This window comes from Dromiciops gliroides, chromosome 6 (assembly GCF_019393635.1).
Source record: "Dromiciops gliroides isolate mDroGli1 chromosome 6, mDroGli1.pri, whole genome shotgun sequence".
NCBI classification, from domain to species: Eukaryota; Metazoa; Chordata; class Mammalia; order Microbiotheria; family Microbiotheriidae; genus Dromiciops; species Dromiciops gliroides.
In genome coordinates this window covers 246,688,374-246,694,404 of record NC_057866.1, presented here as the reverse complement: position 1 = coordinate 246,694,404, position 6,031 = coordinate 246,688,374, and the positions used below count along the sequence as shown (strand labels likewise).

Here is a 6,031-nt window from a genome sequence, read left to right as displayed (position 1 = left end):
ATCAATTGATAGTTTTCAAATTATTTAGATTTTTATTTTAGTTGTGTGAAAAGTGTGTTGTAATTGTGTTCATACAGTTCCTGCATTTATCTTGGCAGGTAGACTCCTAAGTATTTTATATCATCTATAGTTATTTTATTCATTCATTCATTCATTCGTTTGTTTATTTTTGGTGGGGTAGTGATGGTTAAGTGATTTGCCCAGCATCATACAGCTTGTTAAGTGTCAAGTGTCTGAGATCAGATTTGAATTCAGGTCCTCCTGAATGCAGGGCTGGTGCTTTATCCACTGCACCACCTAGCTGCCCTGTCTACAATTATTTTAAATGGAATTTCTCTGTCTATCTCTTCCTGCTGAGCTTTCTTGGTCATGTATAGAAATGCTGATGATTTATGTGGTTTTATTTTATATCCTGCAACTTTGCTAAAATGTGTTGTTTCTAGTTTTTTTTTTAATTAATTCTCCAGGATTCTCTAAGTATACCATCCTATCATCTGCAAAGAGTGATAGTTTTATTTCCTCATTGCCTATTCTAATTAATTTCTTTTTCTTCTCTTATTGTGAAAGCTAACATTTCTATTAAAATATTGAATAATAGAGATGATAATCTTTTTCACCCCTAATCATATTGGGAATGCCTCTAACTTATCTCCATTACATATAATGCTTGCTAATGGTTTTAGGTAAATACTTCTTATTTTAAAGTGAGCTCCATTTATTTCTATGCTCTCTGGTGTTTTTTGTTTTTATCAAAAAAGTATTTTATTATATTTTAGTTGCACATAGAGAGAGATTTCAACATTTGTTTTAATAAGATTTCTAGCTCCCAATTTTTCTCCCTCCCTTCCTTCCTTCCCTCCCCCATCCCCAAGACAGCAAGCAATCTGATACAGCTTATATATGTACAATCCCATTAAACATATTTCTGCATTAGTCAGGTTGTGAAAGAAGAATCAGAACAAAAAAGAAAAAACAAAAAAAGTAGAAACAGTATGCTTCAATCTGCATCTAGATTACACAGTTCTTTTTTCTGGGTGTGGAGAGATAATTCCTTTGTAATTATCTTGGATCATTGCATAGCTGAGAACAATTAAGTCTATCACAGTTGATCATCAGACAATGTTATTGATACTGTGTCCAATGTTCTCCTGCTTCTGCTCAGTTCACTCAGCATCAGTTCATGTAAGTCTTTCCAGGTTTTTCTGAAATCTGCCTGCTCATCATTTCTTATAGCACAATAGTATTCTATTAATTTCATATACCACAACTTGTTTAGCTGTTCCTCAATTTATGGACATCCCCTCAATTTCCAATTCTTTGACACCACAAAGAGAGCTGATATAAATATTTTTGTACATGTGGGTCCTTTTCCCTTTTTTATGATCTCTTTCGGATAAAGACCTAATAGTGGTATTACTAATTCAAAGGGTATGCACAGTTTTAGACAAAATTTGAAAGTGTTGTTAATAGGTGCACACTTGGTATATGAAATAAAGATTCATATGCATTTACATTATGGTATGGTAGGGAAAGCAGGTGGAGAAGGAAGCAAAGTTTTAATGTTTTAAGATTTGCATTCTGATACCTTATCTATGCCCAGGGCTTTGAAAAATAACATATGTCCATGAAAGGGAGTGAGTTGCCTGGAAAGTAAAAATCACACTGTTAGAAACAGGTACACAGAGGCAAGACTCCTGGTCTGGTGCAAGGAAGAACATTTTGTTATGATCTTGCAAGAAAGGCCAGGCACTCTAGAAGTGTGGTGCACCTAGCCACAGCAAAAAGATCCCTTTTATCCTAGCTCTATGGCAAGGTCCCTCCCCCATCTGGGTTCTGGGTTCACGTTCTTCACAAAACTTCTAAACATGTAGACTGCCCCCCCACGCCCCCCCCCCACTGAGATGTGGCACCACTGCTGCCCCAACCCTGCGGGACAACCAGATCCTGAGATTTTATGATTCTTTGTTATCTAACTTTAGAAAACCTCTGTTGACTCAATAGGGAAAGGAAGGAAAATCTTGGGGAGTGGGGATAAGCTATCCATTCCCAAAGAAAGAATTGATGATGTCTTAATACAGATTGAAGTATTCTGTTTTAAAATTTATTTCTCTTGAGGGTTTTTTCTCTATGTTTTCTTTCACAATATGACTAATATGGATATGTTTTGCATGACTATATATGTATAACATATTGTATTGCTTATCTTCTCAAAGTGAGTGGGGAACGAGGAAAAGAGAGAATTTGGAACTCAAAATTTTTTTAAATGGATGTTGAAATTGTTTTTACATGTAACTGGGGGAAATAAAATACTAAATTAAAAATTAAAACAGGATGAAAAGAAAAAAAATCAACTTAAATGTCATAACTGTCCCCAAAATGTATAACCTACCCAAGAAAACTGATCATAATCCTTCAGGAAAAAATGACATTTAATGAAATAGAGGATTTAAAAAATTTTTAAAATATTCCTCATGAAAAAACCAGAGCTGAATAGAAAATCTAACATTCAAACACAAAACTCAAGAGAAGCACAAAAAAGTAAACAGGAAAGTATAATCATAAGAAACTCAATGAAATTAAAGTGTTTATATTCCTAAGTTAGGAACACAATACATGAAACTCCTAAGAACTTTACAATTATTACAGCATTTTGTTAAGGGCTAAAATTCTAGCTAAATTGTCTAAAATATCTAATGAGTGGTCGCCAATAAATTATAAGCTTTAGCAAGAGTTAGACTTTTAAGCATTTATTAAGGAGAATAAGAATTTGGTAAAGAGAAAGGAAGGCCTAGATTCCTATCTATTAAAGGGAGAGCACAATTCTAGCTCCGCTCTCCACCAGAGTCCTCAGGAAAGAGAGTGAGCCCGAGTGCCAGTATCTTCCTTCTTCCTCCCACTAGCCCGCGTCACTTCCTGACGCCAAAGAAAAGACTCCTGGTCTTGCCCTCAAAGACCTTCACTTCATGGGCGGAACTCTTCTACAGTAAGTCTGCAGCAGGTGGCATCATTCCAATTGTTACAATTTAGAAGGAGGTGACAGAGACAGAGGGAATGAGTATGAATCTATGATGTTTGGATGGGCTCAGAAAACAAACAAACAAAAAAAGAGGTGAGAAAGATGGGGCAGGGTGCACTGGGAGAAGGGGAAAGTGAGGGACAGAATGGGGAAAATTTTCTTACACAAAAAAGGTGTACAAGGAAGAGCTTTTAAAAGGGAAGAAGGGTCACTGCCACTACAGCCACCACATTCAAGAGTAGATTTCAGAATTCCCTGGGGTTGTAACAATGAAGCCAAATTCGAACATGCCGGCTTTCCTCAGTAAGCTCCGGACATTGGTAGAGGAGGCCCACACCAACGAGTTCATCAACTAGAGCCAGAATGGCCAAAGCTTTCTGGTTTTGGATGAACAGAAGTTTGCAAAAGAAACTCTTCCCAAGTGCTTCAAGCACAACAACATGGCAAGATTTGTGGGCAACTAAATATGTATGGCGTCTGTTAAGTAGTTCATGTTGACTCTGGTTTTGTAAAGCAAGAAGGAGATAGCCCAGTTGAATTTCAGCACCCATATTTCAAATAGGGTCTGGATGACGGAGAACATCAAAAGAAAGATTCTTTCTTCAAAACCAGAAGAAACCAAAATTCACCAGGAAGACTTTTGAATATGAAAGGATCTTCAAAGACAAATTGATTTGAGCATATTGTCGAAGAATCAGCCAATAATCACCCACAATGCTCCATATAGTAGGTCAGAGGGTTTAAAACCATAGGAGCAGATTTCAGAGGACATCATTACTTATGATGTCCCTGATGATAATATAGGTGAAGAAAATGCTCCAATTACTCCTGAGACCAATGATGATGCTCCATCTGATAGTTAAAACTTTACCCAGTACCCTGATATTGTCATTGTTCAAGATGACAGTGAGGATGATTATGCTGCTGTAATTCATGGCGGGGTCAAAAGTAGTGAACCAGCCAGTGTACAAGCCAGTGAACATGTGAGTTCAGTTCATGAGAATGGCAGCTCTCTCATGCCTTGTGCTTTCCAGGTAAACAAATCATCTATTCTGACTTCAGAAGCTCCTGTCTTCATGACGGTTTCTATCCTGAATGAAAACATCCATCTTTTAGGAAAGGTTGAACTGTTGGATTATTTTGACAGTATTGATTGCAATTTAGACTTCCAAGAGGGGGCAGCTAGGTGGCGCACTGGAAAAAGCACTGGCCCTGGATTCAGGAGGACCTGAGTTCAAATACAGCCTCAGACACCTAACACTTACTAGCTGTGTGACCCTGGGCAAGTCACTTAACCCCCATTGCCTCTCAAAAAAAAATTACCATGACTTCCAAGATATGTTTTCAGGAAGATAGTTTAGCATAGACCCAGATCTGCTGGTGGGTCTGTTCAATAGCTCTGTGCAGATGAACCCCACATATTATATCAGTTATACATAATTGGAAAATAAAGGGTCAGTGAAACTAATAAGAATAAAGAAATTTAGCCAACTTCAGAAGATGTGAAAAATTCTAAGCCTAAATCAGATAAGCAGCTCTTCCAGTACATAGCTTTTCCTCTCCTTGCATTCCATTTATTTATTTATTTGTTTACCTATTTTTTAAATTTTTTATTCATTCATTCATTCATACATTTATTTATTTATTCATTTATTGGTGACACAATTGGGGTTAAGTGACTTGCCCAGGGTCATGCAGCTAGTAAGTGTCAAGCATTAAAGGCTGCATTTGAACTCAGGTACTCCTGATTCTAGGGCCAGTGCTCTATCCACTGCGCCACCTAGCTGCCCCTCTCCTTGCATTTCTTGATGGGAACCCATCCCCTACAGTTGAAAATGGGAGTGCAACTTTGGAAGTGGCATTTTCTTTAGACAAACCCCTAGAGATTGATGAGCTTCTGGATACTAGACTGGATCTGGAACCAACCCAAAGTAAACTTGTTTAACTGGAACCCTCGACTGAAGCCAAAGCTAGTGTAGCCCTGCACCACTGAATGGTGATATGCCACTCTTAGATAATTGAATCCCTGAGAAGGTGGACTATAAGTATATATTCATCAAAATGATGAACTTTTTTTTTTTTTTTGGCAGGGCAGTGAGGGTTAAGTGACTTGCCCAGGGTCACATTTGAACTCAGGTATTCCTGAATCCAAGGCAGGTGCTTTATCTACTGAGCCACCTAGCTGCCTGGAACTATTTATTTAAAGTATCATTTGGTGCTCTTTTGTTTTGTAAATGCATTTGTTTTATGGTTTCAGATACTGTAGAATCTAAAGTGCTTTCCCTATGCTCACCCCAAGTCTGTAAACACACACTAATCACCCTTACATAGCTTTCAGATGTTACTCAGCTTTGTAGTTCCATAAGACTTGCAGAACACTATTGACAGATCCTTTATTTGGATTCAAATTGCCATTCTTCCTCAATTGCAGTGGAATTCATTGATTTTTGTTTTTATGTATATGCCCATTACCCTGATCTAATTAAAACCTTCATTTGTTTACTATAATTTGTTTTACTTATTTGATGCTTATTGCATTAAGTGTTACACACTAGTCTTAAAGATGATATTATGGATGCTTTTTCTGTTGCAGTTAAATTTTATTAAAATTTTTATACTTGGCTTTTCAAAACTGGGAACATAAAGTGCCTGGGTTTAGTTGAATTTTACAGTCTTCCCTTAGTTCTGAGATGTATCCCTTTGTCCCACACAAGAATAATGAACTGGGCATGATTATCTCCTGCCCCTAAAACCTTCCCAGTTTAGTTAAGGTAGTGGAGATCATCTCTGCCCACTGAGTTGGACTGGAATGTCCAAAAAAATGTTTTTCAGTTATAAAAAATAAAGTGGAAGGGGAAATGGTGGAGGTGGTAGATAATGCTTGAACTTCACTCTCAGAAGAATTGGTTCAAAGTGGAAAGACAACACATACATATATATACATCTCTCTCTATATATATAATATATACATATATAACATGTGTATGTAGTTCCATATAGAACCTCTTACTCAAT

General features: G+C 37.1%; 1 pseudogene; it reads left to right on the top strand.

The window, feature by feature from the left end:
- The first annotated feature begins 3,303 nt into the window (after window positions 1–3,303).
- On the top strand, window positions 3,304–5,009 carry LOC122732262 (annotated as a pseudogene).
- Window positions 5,010–6,031: the final 1,022 nt, after the last annotated feature.